The sequence below is a fragment of the Lepus europaeus genome, chromosome 4 (assembly GCF_033115175.1).
Source record: "Lepus europaeus isolate LE1 chromosome 4, mLepTim1.pri, whole genome shotgun sequence".
Lineage (NCBI taxonomy): Eukaryota > Metazoa > Chordata > Mammalia > Lagomorpha > Leporidae > Lepus > Lepus europaeus.
The window spans coordinates 48,121,595-48,138,589 of record NC_084830.1 but is presented as its reverse complement, the minus strand read 5'-3'; positions in this window follow the sequence as shown (position 1 = coordinate 48,138,589).

Here is a 16,995-nt window from a genome sequence, read left to right as displayed (position 1 = left end):
CTCTCATTGTAACTCTGCCTCTCAAATAAATAATAATAAAATGCTTCTGAGGGCCAGCACTGTGGGGCAGAGGGTTAAACCGCCGCCTACAACAGCACCATTCAAGTCCTAGCTACACCACTTCCAATCCAGATCCCTGCTGATGTGCCTGGGAAAGCAGCAGAGGAGGCTCAAGTGCTTGGGCCCCTGCCACCCGTGTGGGAGATCCAGATGAAGCTTCTGGCTTCTGCCTAGCCCAGCCCCAGCCAATGAGGCCATCTGGGGAGTGAACCAGCATATGGAAGATTTCTGTCTCATTCTATAACTGCCTTTCAAATAAATTTTTAAAAAGATTTATATATTTATTGGAAGGGCAGAGAATTAGAGAGAGAGGTCTTCCATTCACTGGTTCACTCCTCAAATGGCGCAACAGCCAGAGCTGGCTTGATCTGAAGCCAGAAGCTTCTTCCAGTTCTCCCCCACGGGTGCAGGGGCCCAAGGACTTGCACCATTTCCTGCTGCTTTCCCAGGCCATAGCAGAGAACTGAATCAGAAGTGGAGCAGCCAGGACTTGAACCGGGGCCCATATGGGATGCTGGCGCTGCAGGCAGCGGCTTCACCTGCTGTGCCACAGGGCCGGCCCCTCAAGCTTTTTTTTTTTTTTTTTAAGAAATCTTAACTCTCTGTAACTCTTTCAACTAAATAAAATCTTTAAAAAATGTGACAAATAACCATGTCAGATGAGAACTAAGGAAAAATAAAATAAGGAAAAATAAAAGCAGGGCAAGGGGTGCAGTGGGGACACGCCATTGGCTGGATGTTCAGGGCAGACCTCTCCTGTGTGACATCTAGCAGAGAACTGTGAAGTGAGCGCAAGCCATGCAGAGGTGAGGGAAGAACATTCCAGGCAGGGGAGCAGCCAGTCCTGAGGACACCCCCCAAGGAGGTGCCTGCGGCAGTGGTGGCAGGGGAGGAGTTGCCACAAGAGGAAATCTTAGAAGAATCTGGCTGGCTGCTGCAGGAGGGAGTTGAAGCAGAAAGCCAGGTAGGACAATAGTGTAATCCCATAGTGATGGTGATGAGGGCAGGGAACAGGGTGGGAGCTGACTTGAGATGATGAGACCAGGCAGAGAGCTACCACTCATTGGCTGTGGTTTGCTGGGAGGAGCAGCTCTACAGCAGAGTTAAAATCAAGAGTTGCTTTTTGACCGGTTGTTAAAGAATATCTCCTGAAATAGCCGGCGCCGCGGCTCACTAGGCTAATCCTCCGCCTAGCGGCGCCGGCACACCAGGTTCTAGTCCCGGTCGGGGCACCGATCCTGTCCCGGTGCCCCTCTTCCAGGCCAGCTCTCTGCTGTGGCCAGGGAGTGCAGTGGAGGATGGCCCAAGTGCTTGGGCCCTGCACCCCATGGGAGACCAGGAGAAGCACCTGGCTCCTGCCAACGGATCAGCGTGGTGCACCGGCCGCAGCGGGCTACCGCGGCGGCCATTGGAGGGTGAACCAACGGCAAAAGGAAGACCTTTCTCTCTGTCTCTCTCTCTCACTATCCACTCTGCCTGTCCAAAAAAAAAAAAAAAAAAAAAAAGAATATCTCCTGAAATAGGATTAAGTGTCAAAGGGATCACATGAACAAGACCAGTGTCTGTTAATACTGATAGAATTAAAAAGGAGAGAACGATCTAACATGGGAAGCAGGCCACACAGCAGACTCAGAGAATGGCAGATGTCCTAAACAGCACTCTGGCCTCAGATTCAGCCCTTAAGGCATTCGGATCTGACTAAAAAGCCCATGAGAGTTTCTCAGGCATGGAAAGCCAAGGCACTGTGGGAAAAAAAAATGACCTAAATGAAATATCTGAGTGAGATCCCAGCGGAAAGAAGGAGGTACCTTTCTCTGAATGGGGAGAGAGTATCCACTTTGATTATGGCCTTTTCTAAATAAGATCGGAGTTTGTGGACTCAAGAGGCTTCCATAGCTTTGGCAACTCATGACAAGAGCCTTGGGTGATTACTGACGTCATAAATAAGGGTGTCAATTGTTATATCAACAATAGGAGTCACTGTGCACTTACTCCCCATGTAGGATCTCTGTCCTTAATGTGTTGTACTATGCAAATTAATGGTAAAACTAGCATTCAAACAGTACTTTATACTTTGTGCGTCCGTGTGGGTGCAATCTGTTGAAATCTTTACTTAGTATACACTAAATTGATCTTCTGTATGTAATGATAATTAAAAATTAATCTTAATGAAGAATGGGATGGGAGAGGGAGTAGGAGATGGGATGGTTTGCGGGTGGGAGGGAGGTTATGGGGGGAAAAACTGCTATAATCCAAAAGTTGTACTTTTGAAATTTATATTAAATAAAAGTTTAAAAGAATATCTCCTGGATTATAAAAAATTTTAAATGTTCAGCAGAGTTGAGGTGATTTTATAATGAACACCACATACCCACCACCTAAATTCCACCATCAACATTTTGCTACCCTTCATCACTATCAGTCTCTTCATTTCATTTCATTTTTTGGTGCTTTGTTTAAAAATCAGTTAACTTCCTCCAACAGTTTAATATTTCTTTAGTTTTTTTCTTTTGAGGCAAAATTTACTTTGAGGTATGAATCTTAAGTATGTACTCTTAATAGACTTGTGTAGCAAAAACTCTTGTCAAATTATAATTAATTTATCTGAGAGATGACGCTCCCATCTGCTGGTTCACTCTCCACAGATGCCTGAAACAGCCAAGGCTAGGTCAGGGCCAATGCCAGGAGACAGGAATTCAGTCTGAGTCTCCTACATGGGTGGCAGGAATGCAACTACTTGAGCCATCACCACTGCCTCTCAGGGTGTGTATTATTAGCAGGAAACTGTAGTCAGGAGTTTGGGCCAAGAATTGAACCCAAGCACTCATCTATGGGTTGCAGGCATCTTAACCAGTAAACACCTGTTTCCCGGTGAACATTTTTATACAGCCACAAAATCTTTTTGTGGACGTATGTATTCATTTCTTTCTAGTGGAACTTCAGAGTCATGGAGTAAGTGTATGTTTTAATTTTATTTTAAAATAATCTACCGGGGATGGTGCTGTGGTGCAGCAGGTTAATGCCCTGGCCTGAAGTGCCGGCATCCCATATGGGTACCAGTTCGAGTCCTGGTTGCTCCTCTTCTGATCCAGCTTTCTGCCTTGGCCTGAGAAAGCAGTAGAAGATGGCCTACATCCTTGGGCCACTGCACCCGCATGGGAGACCTAAAAGAAGCTCCTGACTCCTGGCTTCGGATTGGCACAGCTCTGGCCATTGCAGCCAACTGGGGAGTGAACCATCAGATGGAAGATCGATCTCTCTCTCTCTCTCTCTCTCTTTCTCTTTCTCTGCCTCTCCTCTCTCTGTGTAACTCTGGCTTTCGAATAAATAAATCTTTAAATGAAATAAAAAATTAAAAAATCTACAAAACTATCAGACCTCTTTCCAAAGGTACATAGACTAAAAGGACGATGGATACGTTGTGCTGTAGTCTGCTGTGCAGTGCGTGCAGTGCTGTGACATAGTTCAAATGAGGTAGATACAATCTTATCCCTAGGGCTAAATTCAGAAACATGCTTGCAAAAAGACAAAAGCATATTGTAGATGGAAACATCCAGTATGTTACCATTTATATAAAACTTAAAAGAAGTGAAACAAACATTACATATGATTATGGGTACATAATAACATAAAGTCTGCCTCACAGACATCCTGGATTACAGAACCTGCTGGGAGTAACGCATGGCATCACAGGGGCTCCTAATGGTCTTCGGCCCCCTGTCAAATTCTATTCCCTTAAGAACATCTGAAGCAAACTTAGTAAAGTGTTAAGGTTACATGAAAATCTGAGTGGTGGATACATGTTCCATTGCAAATATTAATCTTTGTGCTTTTCGGTTTTCTGGTTGCTGACTTTTAAAAAACTTTTTTGAGAGGCAGAGACAAGAGACAGAGATCTCATCTGGTGGTGTAGTCCCCAAATGCCTGCAGTGTCTGGGGAAGCTGGGAGCCAGGAAGTCAATCCAAGTCTCCCATGTTGGTGGCAAGGACCCCACCACTTGCCATCACCTGCTGTTTTCCAGGGTGTACATTAGCAGGAAGCTGAGTTGGGAGGAGAGCCGGGCATCAAACCCGGGCACTCCTGTGGGACACAGGCCTGGGTGTCTTAATTGCTGGGCCAACTGCCAGTCCCTTGTTGGTTTCTAAGGAGCGTCTCCTGACTGACTTACTCAGTTCTCCCCTGCCCCTCTCCTGTGGGCTACTGAGGCTGGACTGGCCCAGGATGCGAATGGCACCACTGTTCTCTCCCACCGCTGTGCTCCTGGTCAGTGCTACCACAGCTCAGAAAGCCGTTAAGAGACTGGAGGTGGTTGCTGCAGACAAGGAACACCTTTGACCTCCGTTTGGTTCTGTTCTCTTAGTTACCAAATCTTGGTCTGAAAGCCACACTTTTTTTTTTTTTTAAGACTTATTTATTTGAAAATCAGAGTTACACAGAGGAGAGGCAGAGAGAGGTCTTCCATTCAATGGTTCACTCCCCCAGTTGGCTGCAATGGCCAGAGCCCGGAGCTTCTTCCGGGTCTCCCAAACAGGTACAGGGGCCCAAGAACTTGGGTCATCTACTGCTTTCCCAGGCCATAGCAGAGAGCTGGATTGGACATGGAGCAGCTGGGTCTTGAACTGGCACCCACATGGGATGCCGGCCCTGCAGGTGGCAGCTTTACCCCCTACGCCATAGTGCCGGCCCCCACACTGTTTCCATTCCCAGTTCTAAACCATGCTGGAAATGGAACCACACTCTGGGGTCAACATTGTGATACAGTGGATTAAGTTTCTACTTACAATGTCAGCATCCCTTAGCAGAGCTGGTTTAAGTTCTGGCTGCTGTACTTCTGATGCAGCTCCCTGCTCATGCAATTGGAGAAGCAGAAAGATAATGGCCCAACTGCTTGTTCCCCTGCCACCCAGGTAGGAGACCTGGGTGTAACTCTGGCTGTTGTGGCCATTTGAGAAGTGAACCAGCAGATGCAATATCTCTATTTCTCCCTCTCTTTGTCACTGTGCCTTTAAAATAAATATATCTTTTAAAAAAGTGAACTCAGGCCGGCACTGCGGCATAGAAGGTCAAGCCTCCACGTGCAGTGCCAGCATCCGATAAGGCTGCTCCACTTCCCATTCAGCTCCCTGCTGATGCAGCTGGGAGGGCAGCAGAGGATGCTGTGGTGCTTGGGCCCCCGCACCCACGTGGGAGACCAGGTAAAGTTCTTGGCTCCTGGCTTCAGCCTGGCCCAGCCCTGGCCATTGTGGTCATTTGGGGAGTGAACCAGCAGGTGGACAATTCACCTCCCGCCTTCTCTGTATTTTTTAATGGAATCATATTTAAAATATTCAGTTTTGGGACCAGCGCTGTGGTGTAGCAGGTAAGGCTGCCGCCTGCAGTGCCGGCATTCCATATGGGTGCTGATTCAAGTCCTGGCTGTTCCACTTCCAATCCAGCTTTCTGCTATGGCCTAGGAAAGCAGTAGAAGATGGCCCAAGTCCTTGGGCCCCTGCACCTGCATGGGAGACCTGTAAGAAGCTCCTGTTCCTGTCTCCTGGCTTTGGATTGGTGCAGCTCCAGCTGTTGTGGCCATCTGGGGAGTGAGCCAGTGGATAGAAGACCTTTTTCTCTCTGCCTCTGCCTCTCTGTAACTCTTTCAAATAAACAAAATCTTTAAAAAAAAATACTCAGTTTCACTGTTTTTTCTTCAGGGACCATGGGCACCTCTGCCCTGACTCTGGCCTAGGAAGAGGGCACGGGGCAGGGAAGTGAAATAACTGGCCAGGGATGCCAGGAACACAGCTTTCCTCCCTGCCCTTTTGCTCCTACCCTAGTGCCCATATTTGTATGATTTCATTTGTCTGTCTTTATCACTCCTTGTCTCATAGTTTTAAAAAATTTATATTTTATCGTCACTTCTCTCTGTTCTTTATGTCTTCTGTATGCCTCTTCTCCTCTGCGTGTGGGAGCTTGGTGTCATTTCTGGGATGCCTTTAGGCTTGTTTCCATGTCCTCTCTGAGCGCACCGGTTCCTGTTTTGTGTCCTTGGCTGCCCAGTCCCCTCCGGTTGCCTGCCCAGCCCTTCCTTGCCTCCTCTGCTTCTGCTTTGTCATCTTCCTGCATAGCTGCCGTTTCCTCATGACATTGAAAAACATTCATAACAGAAGATTGGGTTAGAATCTCCTGCTTTGTGGCAGCATTTTTCTGGTGGGTTTCCTGTCTGCAGAGTTTCGCTCTTTTTCAGGTTTCTTCCTGGTAGTGACTTTTAGGGATGTATTTCTTAGGGAGTGTATGTTTGAGTTCCAACTTTTTATCATTTATTTTTGGATGAACTGGGTTTTTCAAAACCCACAATGAGCAAGAGAGCCCTGTGATGGGAGCGAGGGGAGGTAGCTTCCCTCAGTTCTCAGCTCAAGGGCTCCCTCCTCTGTTACTGCAGGGTGGAAACTTGATCTTGACACTGCCCCGTGCAGCGAGGCCTTCTCCGGCCTCTGGGTCACAGCTGGACTGCAAGGGCTCCCAGCGCTTGCCCAGTGTCCCGGGGTCCCTCTCGGCTAAAATGGCTCGGGTGCCTGTGAGTCCTGTCACCCACCCGATCTCCTTCTCCCTCTCCCTGTGTTCCTGCCCTCTTCCTTATTCACAGCAGCTCCCACTCTAGGTGCCTGCTTTCCTTCCTGGTTGAATTTCTGCAGGGCTCCTGTGCAGTCCTGCCATTGGCTGGGAGCACCTGCCCAGCCCACATTGCACTGGCTCTGGGGTGGCAACCCTGCCCAACACATGAAACCGGCGAACAGCCTTGTTTCACGGAAGTAGCAGTTGGCAGGCTTTTCCTACCTTCGTTCCTGTGACCCTGTGTGGCTTCAAGGAGCTGTGGAAAGACTGTGAACAATACTGTAACTTTGCTTCTGATTGGCTGGTCAGGCTGCCCACAGCAGGCCTTAAAGACCTTCCGGAGCCTGGCCCTGTGTCCCTGTGGGCTCTCTCTGAGCTCTCAGCTATGATTGCTGCTCCAGCCGAACTAAGGTGCACACCATCCCAGGACTCATCTTGCACAGTCCTGCTGTTTGCCTGACTGTAGTGTGCACCTGTTCACAGCAGCTCTTGTGTTTGGTGATGCAGCATGTATGTCTCTCCCAAGCCCCCAACACACACACCTCTGGACAGAGCCTAACCCACTCCCACTGATAGGCTGCGAGTATGTGCAAGCCCAGCTGGTGACTGTGGTTCCCCTTCCCGTGGCAACAGCCGTTGTTTGAGAGAAGCAATGGCTGAAGTCCTTCCTGAATATTCCCTCCACTACAGCTAGCCGAGAGGTCTGCCCTCGTCTCTGGGTCCCTGTGGCAGAGCATGTTGATCCGGAGGAACACCATATCTGCAACATTAAAGCATACCCTGCTTCTGGGCCTACTCCCTGCTAATGCACCTGGGAAGGCAACAGATGGTGGCCCAAGTGCTTGGGCCTGTTACTCAAAGGTGGAGACACAGGTGAGTTCCAGGCTCCTGGCTTTGGCCTGATCCAGCCCTGGGCATTTAGGAAATGAACCAGCACATGGAAGATCTGTCTCTACCTCTCTGCCTTTCAAACAAATAAATCTTTTAAAAATAAAGAATACGGCTGGGGCAGGTGTTTAGCCCAGCAGTTAAGACACCCGCACCTAGGGCTGGCATTGTGGCACAGTGAGTTAAGTCCTGGCTCCACCTTGCAGTTGCTAGTGACATAAGCCAGTTCATCACATTTTAGCTTAGGTTACTTTGAGTTGGTTTTGTCGCATGCACCTGAAAGAATATGCTTTTACCTATTGTAGTACATACACAAGTTAGAGCGAGAGGTAGATACAGAGAAAGAGGTCTTCCTGGTTCACTCCCCAGATGGCCGCAACGGCCCGCTGCGCCGAACCAAAACCAGGAGCTTCTTCTGGGTCTCCCACAAGGATGCAGGGACCCAAGGACTTAGGCCGTCATCTACTGCTATCAAAGGCCATAGCAGAGAGCTGGATCAGAAGAGGAGCAGCCAGGATTAGAACTGGCACCCATATGGGATGCTGGCACTTCAGGCCAGGGCTTTAACCTGCTGTGCCACAGTGCCAGCCCCATGTAATTGTTTACTCATTTGTATCTCCCACTGAAAACTGTGTGTCCATTTCCTAGCATTCCTGGACAGTGTTAGGCAGTAAATAAAAGTTTCACTGGGGGACTGGTGGTGTGGCACAGCAGGTTAAGTTGCTGGCTGCAATGCCAGCATCCCATATGGGTACCAATTGAGTCCCAGCTGCTCCACTTCCAATCTGTCTCCCTACTAATGCACCAGGGAAAGCAGCAGAAAATGACCAGTTACTTGGGTCTCTGCCACCCATGTGGGAGACCCAGATGGAGTTCCAGACTCCTGGATTTGGCCTGACCCAGCCCCAGTTGTTGCTATTTGGGGAGTAAGTCAGTGGATGGGAAATCTGTCTTTCAAATATATATATATATATATATATATATATATATATATATATATATGATGTATTTATTTGAAAGGCAGAGTTACAGAGAAGCAGAGGCAGAGAGAGAGAAAGATCTTCCATCAGCTGGTTCACTCCCCAAATGGCCACAACAGCTGGAGCTGGGCCGATTCGAAGGCAGGAGCTTCTTCCGGGTCTCCCACACTGGTGCAGGGGTCCAAGTACTTGCGCCATCTTCTACTGCTTTCCCAGGCCATAGCAGAGAGTTGGATCGGAAGTGGTGCAGCTGGGACTTGAACCAGCGCCTATATGGGATGCCGGTACTGGAGGCGGTGGCTTTATCTACTATGCCACAACTTCTCCATAACTACATCTTTTTTAAAAGTTTCACTGGAACGGTTTCTGCCTTTCCACATGTATCCTGTCACTCCCGATACTAGCCTGCCAGACCCTCTGTATGTAAAGTGTAGCCACATGCATGCCCAGCAGGACACAGTCTCACAAGAGCTTGCATCCTTCCCTCCCCTTGCTCCTTCAGCCAGAGGTGGTGTCTCCTCCTTGGAGCCCCCAGATCGCATTTAATCAATCAGGTGCTGTCTGTTCATCCTCCCTTATATTAGAGTTGGTTGCATTTCTCTTCAGTGTGGCTGCAAATGCCAGAAAGCAAAGACCTAGTCCAGGACTTTAGCATCTGAGTTGGTAAACACACAACCGAAGGCATAAGGGGTCGTTAGTTAGAGGCTGATAGAACATGATTGTCTGCAGGAGTTCTTTTGCTGCCTGAGACACGAGGTGAATTGAAAGGACCCAAGGAAGGGCCTGCATTGTGGTGCAGCAGGTTAAGCTGCTGCTGGCAAAGCCAGCGTACCGTATGGAAGCACCAGCTCAAGTCCTGGCTGTTCCACTTCGCATCCAGCTTCCTGCTGATGTGCCTGGGAAGACAGGAGAAGATGGACTGAGTGCATGGGCCCTGCCACCCATGAGGGAGACCCAGATGGAGTTGCAGGCGCCTGACTTTGGCCTGGCTCATACCTGGCCATTGCAGCCATTTGAGGAGTGAACCAGTGGATGGAAGATCTCCTATGGTTTGCCTTTTAAATAAAAAAAAAAAAAAAAAAAAAAGGAAAAAAGACCTGAAGAAAAGGTACAGCTGAATCACATTTCTCCTGAAGGCCAGAACGCTGTTTGGAAATCTAAGCCATAAGAATTGACCAAAGCTGTGATTTTCCCATAAGCTTCAATTTCTTGCTGCCTGGTAAAAGCTATTAACCTTTCCAAGCCAAGTGTTGGTAATGGGACTGAGGAAACAAGGTGAGCAAATCAGAGTGCACTGTGCCTCCATTTCTGCAAAGGGGAAACAGCATGACCGGGAAAGAGGCTGGGAGCACTGTGTCTCAGAACCCTCCACTGGCCTCGGTATTTCCCCCTGGGCCTCCCCTGTTTACTTAGGGACAGTCTGGCTGGTCTGTCTGTCCACTGCTGAACCTCTAGTACCTACAACAGTGCCTGGCCCCTCCTCCTGGGGCCGTGGTAGGTACTCTGTACAGTTACTGGATTCATAGCCCTACTGTGGTGCATGCAGCTTATTTGCCTTTTATGTACACTGATAAAATTTGTGTATGTCCAGATTTCCATATCTGATACAGGTGTTAAAGGGATCTTTTCAAGTCCAAGTCCCATGTCAGGGACCTGCAATGTCTAATGAAGGTATCTCTAGTGCCTAAAATGGGAGACACCTGGAAATATTTATGGAATGAATGATTTAATATTTGATTAGTAAAGTTTTAATTGAGCAAAGCAATGGAAATCAGCAGCTCAGGTTTAGTAAGAATACTGTACTAGATTTAACATCTGTGGAATTTACAAGCACTCACAAATGCCTGCCCACTGAGTATTGCAACAGAAGTGAGCAGTGGCTCAGCAGAGAGGAAGGCTTGTCTGAGATTACAAAGCCTGCAGGTGGGGACTTGAACCCAAAGCCTGGCAGCAGATCTTATGATCTTTCCACTTTTTCATGGATACCAATTCATATAAAACTCAGAGAACTGTAAACATTATAGAATCTTAGAATTGGAAGTGGTCTTAGTGCAAATTCCAAACCCTGTCCTCCTTTTTCAAAAGAGGAAAAATAAGGTTCTAAGTTTCACAGGTTGTCCCCAGAGATATCCATCCAGCTTAGGCAGCAGTCACACTGATGTGGTTTGTCACCAATCATGCTCAGTGTGAGAGAAGGGGTTAAGTTTGGCAGACCAGCTGCCCTCAGCTATGGCTGCATCAGAGGCCCCTAAAGCCGGACCCGTATGACAGGAATGTGGCCCTCATGGAAGGAAGCTCAGTTTCTATTTCTATCATCCATTTGTGCTTCTTGTTACCTTGCAGGTAAGGGGAAGGGGTACCTGGCCAGGGTTCCCTACTCTCTCCTCTGTAGACAGCTTGTTAATGCTCTTGAGGTAATGAAGGGGCAGTCATTGTGGAGCCATGGGCTATGCCACCGCCGGGGATTCCTGCATCCCATGTTGGAGTCCGGGTCTGAGGCCCGGCTACTCCACTTCGGATCCGGCTTCCTTCTTATGTACCTGGGAGGTAGCAGGTAACAGCTCAAGTGCTTGGGCCCTTGACACTCATTTGGGAGACCTGGATAGAGTTCTCAGCTCCTGACTTTAGCCTGGCCCAGCCTTAGCTGTTGTGGGCATTTAGGGGAATGAACTAGGTGATGGAAAATCTCTGTCTCCTTCCCTCCCTGCCTGGCACCCTGCCTTTCAAATAAATAAATCTGTTTGTAAAAACAAAGTTAATAAAGTAATCACCCCAATTCACTCTCCATTTATTTACGGTTGTTATTTTTCATCCCACTCTCAAACCGTTTATAAGGCAGAGCCCAGTTTTCTCTTTTTTTGATTCCTCCTAGTGTAAACCCCATACCTGCTAACTAGGAGTTCACAGCACACAGGATCTGATGTAAGTTGCTTTCTGTCCAGTAGTAATGACTTTCCCAGGCCTGCGAGGAAGAGAGATGCCATTGTTTGTCCTTACATCTCATTTTCTTATGAGTCAAAAACCTGACAACAGGAAAAGCATACACCTAAAGTTTACCCATAAAAATAAACTTTTTTTAAGCTATCACATAGCAAAACAAAAAAAAACAACAAAAAAAAAACAACAAAAAAAAAAACTTGCTAATACTTTGTGCCAGCAAGATGGTGAGAAAGTGAGTACTCAACTGTTGCTGCTGTGAATATGAGCAATGCAAAGAACAGAGATCACACTGTCACTTTTGTTCCCTCAGCCCATGGAAATCAAGCTTCCATTTGTAGGGCTATATGCTAAAGAAAGTTCACTTAAGCTTTAATTTGTACTACCAAAAACCTAGACAGTTTTATCAGGAAGTGTTAGATAAAGTGTCATCTCTAATGTAAATCATATGATACAATTATCTTTAAAAAATAAGTTGGGGGGGGGGGCTGGCACTGTGGCACAGCTGGTTAAAGCTCCAGCCTGCATTGCCAGTATCCCATATGGGTACTGGTTCAAGTCCCACCTGCTCCACTTCCAATCTATATCCCTGCTAATGCACTTGGGAAAGCAGCAGAGGATGGCCCAAGTCCTTGGGCCCCTGCACCCACATGGGAAACCTGGAAGAAGCTCCTGGCTTCTGGCTCCTGGCTTTGGATTGGCTCAGTTTCAGCCATTGTAGCCATTTGGAGAGTGAACCAACAGATGGAAGACCCTTCTCTCTGTCTCTACCTCTCTCTGTAACTCTTTTTTTTTTTTTTTTTTTAATTTTTGACAGGCAGAGTGACAGTGAGAGAGAGAGAGAGACAGAGAGAAAGGTCTTCCTTTTATTGTTGGTTCGCCCTCCAATGGCCGCCGCGGCCAGTGCGCTCCAGCCAGCGCACCGCGCTGATCTGATGGCAGGAGCCAGGTGCTTCTGGTCTCCCATGTGGGTGCAGGGCCCAAGCACTTGGGCCATCCTCCACTGCACTCTCGGGCCATAGCAGAGAGCTGGCCTGGAAGAGGGGCAACCGGGACAGAATCCGGTGCCCCGACCGGGACTAGAACCTGGTGTGCTGGCGCCGCAAGGCGGAGGATTAGCCTATTAAGCCGCGGTGCTAGCCTGTAACTCTATCTTTCAAATAAAGAAAATAAATCTTTTTAAAAAATGAGTTAAGAATACCTGTGTGGATTTGAAGAGCTGTCCTATGATATATTCACAAGTTAATCATTCAGATTACTATTAATGGAATGGTCTTTGGGGGGAAAAACTAGTAAATTTTTATAAATCTACAGTCATAATGTTTTTAAAGATTTTATTTGGGGCTGACGCCGCGGCTCAATAGGCTATTTGAAAGGCAGAGTTACAGAGAGAGAGTCTGCTGTGCACTGACTCTCCCTAAATGACTGCAATGGCCAGGGCGAGGCCAGGCCAAAGACAGGAGCCTGATTTTTTTTTTTTGGACAGGCAGAGTGGATAGTGAGAGAGACAGACAGGTCTTCCTTTTTGCCGTTGGTTCACCCTCCAATGGCCGCCGCGGCTGGCACGCTGCGGCCGGCGCACCGCGCTGATCCGATGGCAGGAGCCAGGTGCTTCTCCTGGTCTCCCATGCGGGTGCAGGGCCCAAGCACTTGGGCCATCCTCCACTGCACTCCTGGGCCACAGCAGAGAGCTGGCCTGGAAGAGGGGCAACCAGGACAGAATCCAGCGCCCCTACTGGGACTAGAACCCGGTGTGCCGGCGCCACAAGGTGGAGGATTAGCCTGTTAAGCCACGGCGCCGGCCGGGAGCCTGATCTTGTAAACAGGTAGCAGCAGCTCAAGTCCCTGGACCAGATTCTGCTGCCTTCCCAGGTCCATTAGCAGAGAGCTGGCTCAGATATGGAGTAGCTGGGACTTGAACTGGTGCTCATATGGGCTGCCAAAGTTACAGATGGTAGATTAACTCACTGCACCACAACACCAGTCCCAAGACATAATTCTCTGAGTTTGGAGAAAGTGGTAGCAGAATATCACCTCTGCCATTAACATTTGTTCCCTTGAGGCTAGAATTAGGATGGAGGAAGAAGCACGGAGGTGTCTATGTGATCACAGCAAGTAAAAACTGTACTGTGAATTTTTAAAAAGATACCATGATGGGCCAGTGCTGTGGCAAAGCAGGTAAAGCCACTGCCTGCAGTGCCAGCATCTCATATGGGCATTGGTTTGATTCCTGGCTGCTCCACTTCTGATCCAGCTCTTTGCTGTGGCCTAGGAAAGCAGAAGATGGCCCAAGTCCTTGGACCCCTGCACCTGTGTGGGAGACCTGGCAGAAGCTCCTGGCTCCTGTTTTCTGACCGGCACAGCTCTGGCCGATGGGGCCAACTGGGGAATGAACCAGCAGATGGAAGACTTCTCTCTGCCTCTCCTTCTCTCTATGTAACTGACTTTCAAGTAAATAAATAAGTCTTTGGAAAAAGAAAAAAAAAACTGCTACTTTAAAAAATAACAAAAATAAATAAAAATGTAGTGTGAAATTGAAAGAATGGGTTTTAGATAGACGAGCCACAATCTAGTTTGCATAATTTAAAGATTGCGAGTGTTTTGGTAACTGACTTCACCTCAGGCGTCATCTATCAAAGGGGGAGGATATCCACCTCATAGCCTTCAACCAAAGGAAGTAAAGAACACAGAGTGTGGAACACATTGTGATTCCTGTCTGTTTTTCTTTCTACATACAGAATTTGGAGTAGAATACTCAAACACATGCAAAATGCATTAGCCCTGCAACTGGTATGTGTTCTCCTGATGTTCTCAACTTGGCCTTGGCCTACCAAAAATGTGAATTAACCTCCCTCTGGAAAAAAAAAATATTCAGGAGATGATCTCTGTTTCCTGTCTTAATACTTATTAAAACAAAATATACAATGGTGCGTTGGCCCTCCGGATGTTACCTGGTACCTTGGTTATTAGTAATGCAGCTGAGAGCAGGAAGGAAGGAGCGACGTCTGAACAGCCAGAACAGATGCCTGGAGTTCACGTTCTTGCTAGATCTCTTATGCCCATTTTAGACAACTCACAGGATGCTTCTAAGAACAGGAAGCAGGGACAGGCATTTAGTGTATGGTTGGGATGTCTGCATCCCGTGGCCAGGTGTCTGGCTTTGAGTCCTGGTTCTACTCCTGGTTCTACCTTCATTGCCAGTATCCCATATGGGTACTGGTTCAAGTCCTTCCTGCTGGTGCACGCCTTGGGGGCAGTGGATTATGGCTCAAGAAGTTGGGACCCTGTCACACATGTGGGGGACCTGAATTGAATTCCCAGCTTTGGCTTGGCACAGTCCCAAACATCATATGCATTTGGGGAGTGAATCAGCAGAGGGAAGCTCTTTCTGCCTCTCAGATAAGTTTTAGGGAAAAAAACTTCGGGAGCCAGTTAGTCTTGGGCCATACTCTTCTCACAATAAATAAAATGGTTCTTCATAATAATAATGCCGAATTATTGAGAAATTGTTTTCATATAATTTTTTTAAAAAAATCTGCCATTAGCTTTTTAAAAATTTTAAAAATATTTATTTATTTGTAAGAGTTAAGGAGAGACAGAGATCTTCTACCCACTGGTTCACTCCCCAGATGGCCAAAATGGGGGAATTGGGGCTGGCCAAAGCCAGGGAGCAGAAGCTTCATTCGGTCTCCCACATGGGTGCAGGGGCCCAAGGACTTCAGCTGTCTTCTGCTGCTTCCCCATGTGTGTTAGCCCGGAGCTGGATTGGAAGTAGAGCAGCCAGGGCTTGATTGGGTGTCCATGTGGGATGCCAGTGTTGCAGGCCTTAGCTTTACCTGCTCCATCACAGTGCCAGCCCCTTTACTTTTCAAAATTTTATTTGAAAGGCAGAGTTAGAGAAGGGGAAAGAGAGAAATCTTCCATCTGGTGATTCACTCCCCAAATGGCCATACTGGCCAGGCTGAAGCCAGGAGCTCAGAACTCCATCCAGGTCTCCCACATTGGTGGCAGGGACCAAGCACTTGGGCTATCTTCCACTGCTCTTCCCAGGAGCATCAGTAGAGAACTGGATCAGAAGTGGAGCTGCCTGTATTCAAACTGGGGCTAATATGGGATTTTGCAGGTGTTAGCTTAACCTGTTTTGCGCCACAACTTTTTAAAGAAAAATTTTCAAAGATTTGGGATGGCGGCCGGCGCCGTGGCTCAACAGGCTAATCCTCCACCTTGCGGCGCCGGCACACCAGGTTCTAGTCCCGGTCGGGGCACCGATCCTGTCCCGGTTGCCCCTCTTCCAGGCCAGCTCTCTGCTGTGGCCAGGGAGTGCAGTGGAGGATAGCCCAAGTGTTTGGGCTCTGCACCCCATGGGAGACCAGGATAAGCACCTGGCTCCTGCCATCGGAACAGCGCGGTGCGCCGGCCGCAGCGCGCTACCGCGGCGGCCATTGGAGGGTGAACCAGCGGCAAAAGGAAGACCTTTCTCTCTGTTTCTCTCTCTCTCACTGTCCACTCTGCCTGTCAAAAATAATTAAAAAAAAAAAAAAAAAGATTTGGGATGGCGAGGCGAAGGGAGAGAGAGAAAAAGAGATCATTTATCCACTGATTCACTCTCCCAAATGGCTGCAACAGCTGGATCAGGCTGAAGCCTAGAGCCAAGAATTCAATCCCGGTCTCCCATGTATTGTAAATACACTAGTATTGTTTTCAAAGATTTATTTATTGATCTGAAAGCCAGAGGGACACAGAGAGAGGTCTTCCATCCATTGGTTCACTCCCCAAATGGCTGCAATGGCCAGGGCTAGGCCAGGCCAAAGGTTAGAGTCTCAGATTCCATCCTGATCTCCCATATGGGTGGCCCAAGGACTTGGGCCGTCTTCCACTGCCTTCCCAGGTGCATTAGCAGAGAGCTGGATCAGAAGTGGAGCATCTGGGACTCAAACTGGTGCTTGTATAGGAAGCTGGTGTCACAAGCCATGGTCCTGTGTACTGCACCACAACGCTGGCCCCATCTGGTATTATTTCTGAGGAAAACTGATTCTAAATCTTCAAGTATATTCAGATTTATGTTCAGCTGAGTATGCTGGTACACACACAAGCTGTGAGCGTCTCTTCCCCGTGGTCTGTATATCCTAGGGGAGAGGAATGTCAGTGGACAGTGATGCCAGCTGGAGAGGACCAAGGGCAGCAGTCCAACAGGCGTCCTTCGTCAGGACCCTTCCCCCATGTGATACGGCTCTTAATCATTGGGATTCTTTTTTTTTTTTTTTGGGGGGGGGTGGATTTCCTTTCTAAGCAGCCCTCTTTAATTACAAAAATGGCCATAAAGTCACATTCATCGACAGTTGTAATCCAAGGGCAGCTGCTGCCTGATGGCATGTTTGCACCCTACCATCTGGTAAGGTTCTCCATGTTCTTCCAGCCTCCCCTTCGCCATCACCATCACCCTCAAGGTGCGCACAGCAGGAATAGCACTGTCAATGTGCAACTTTGTTTAGTTTTATTTTCGGTTGGCACTCGTGAAACATTTTTTTGGTGTCAGCT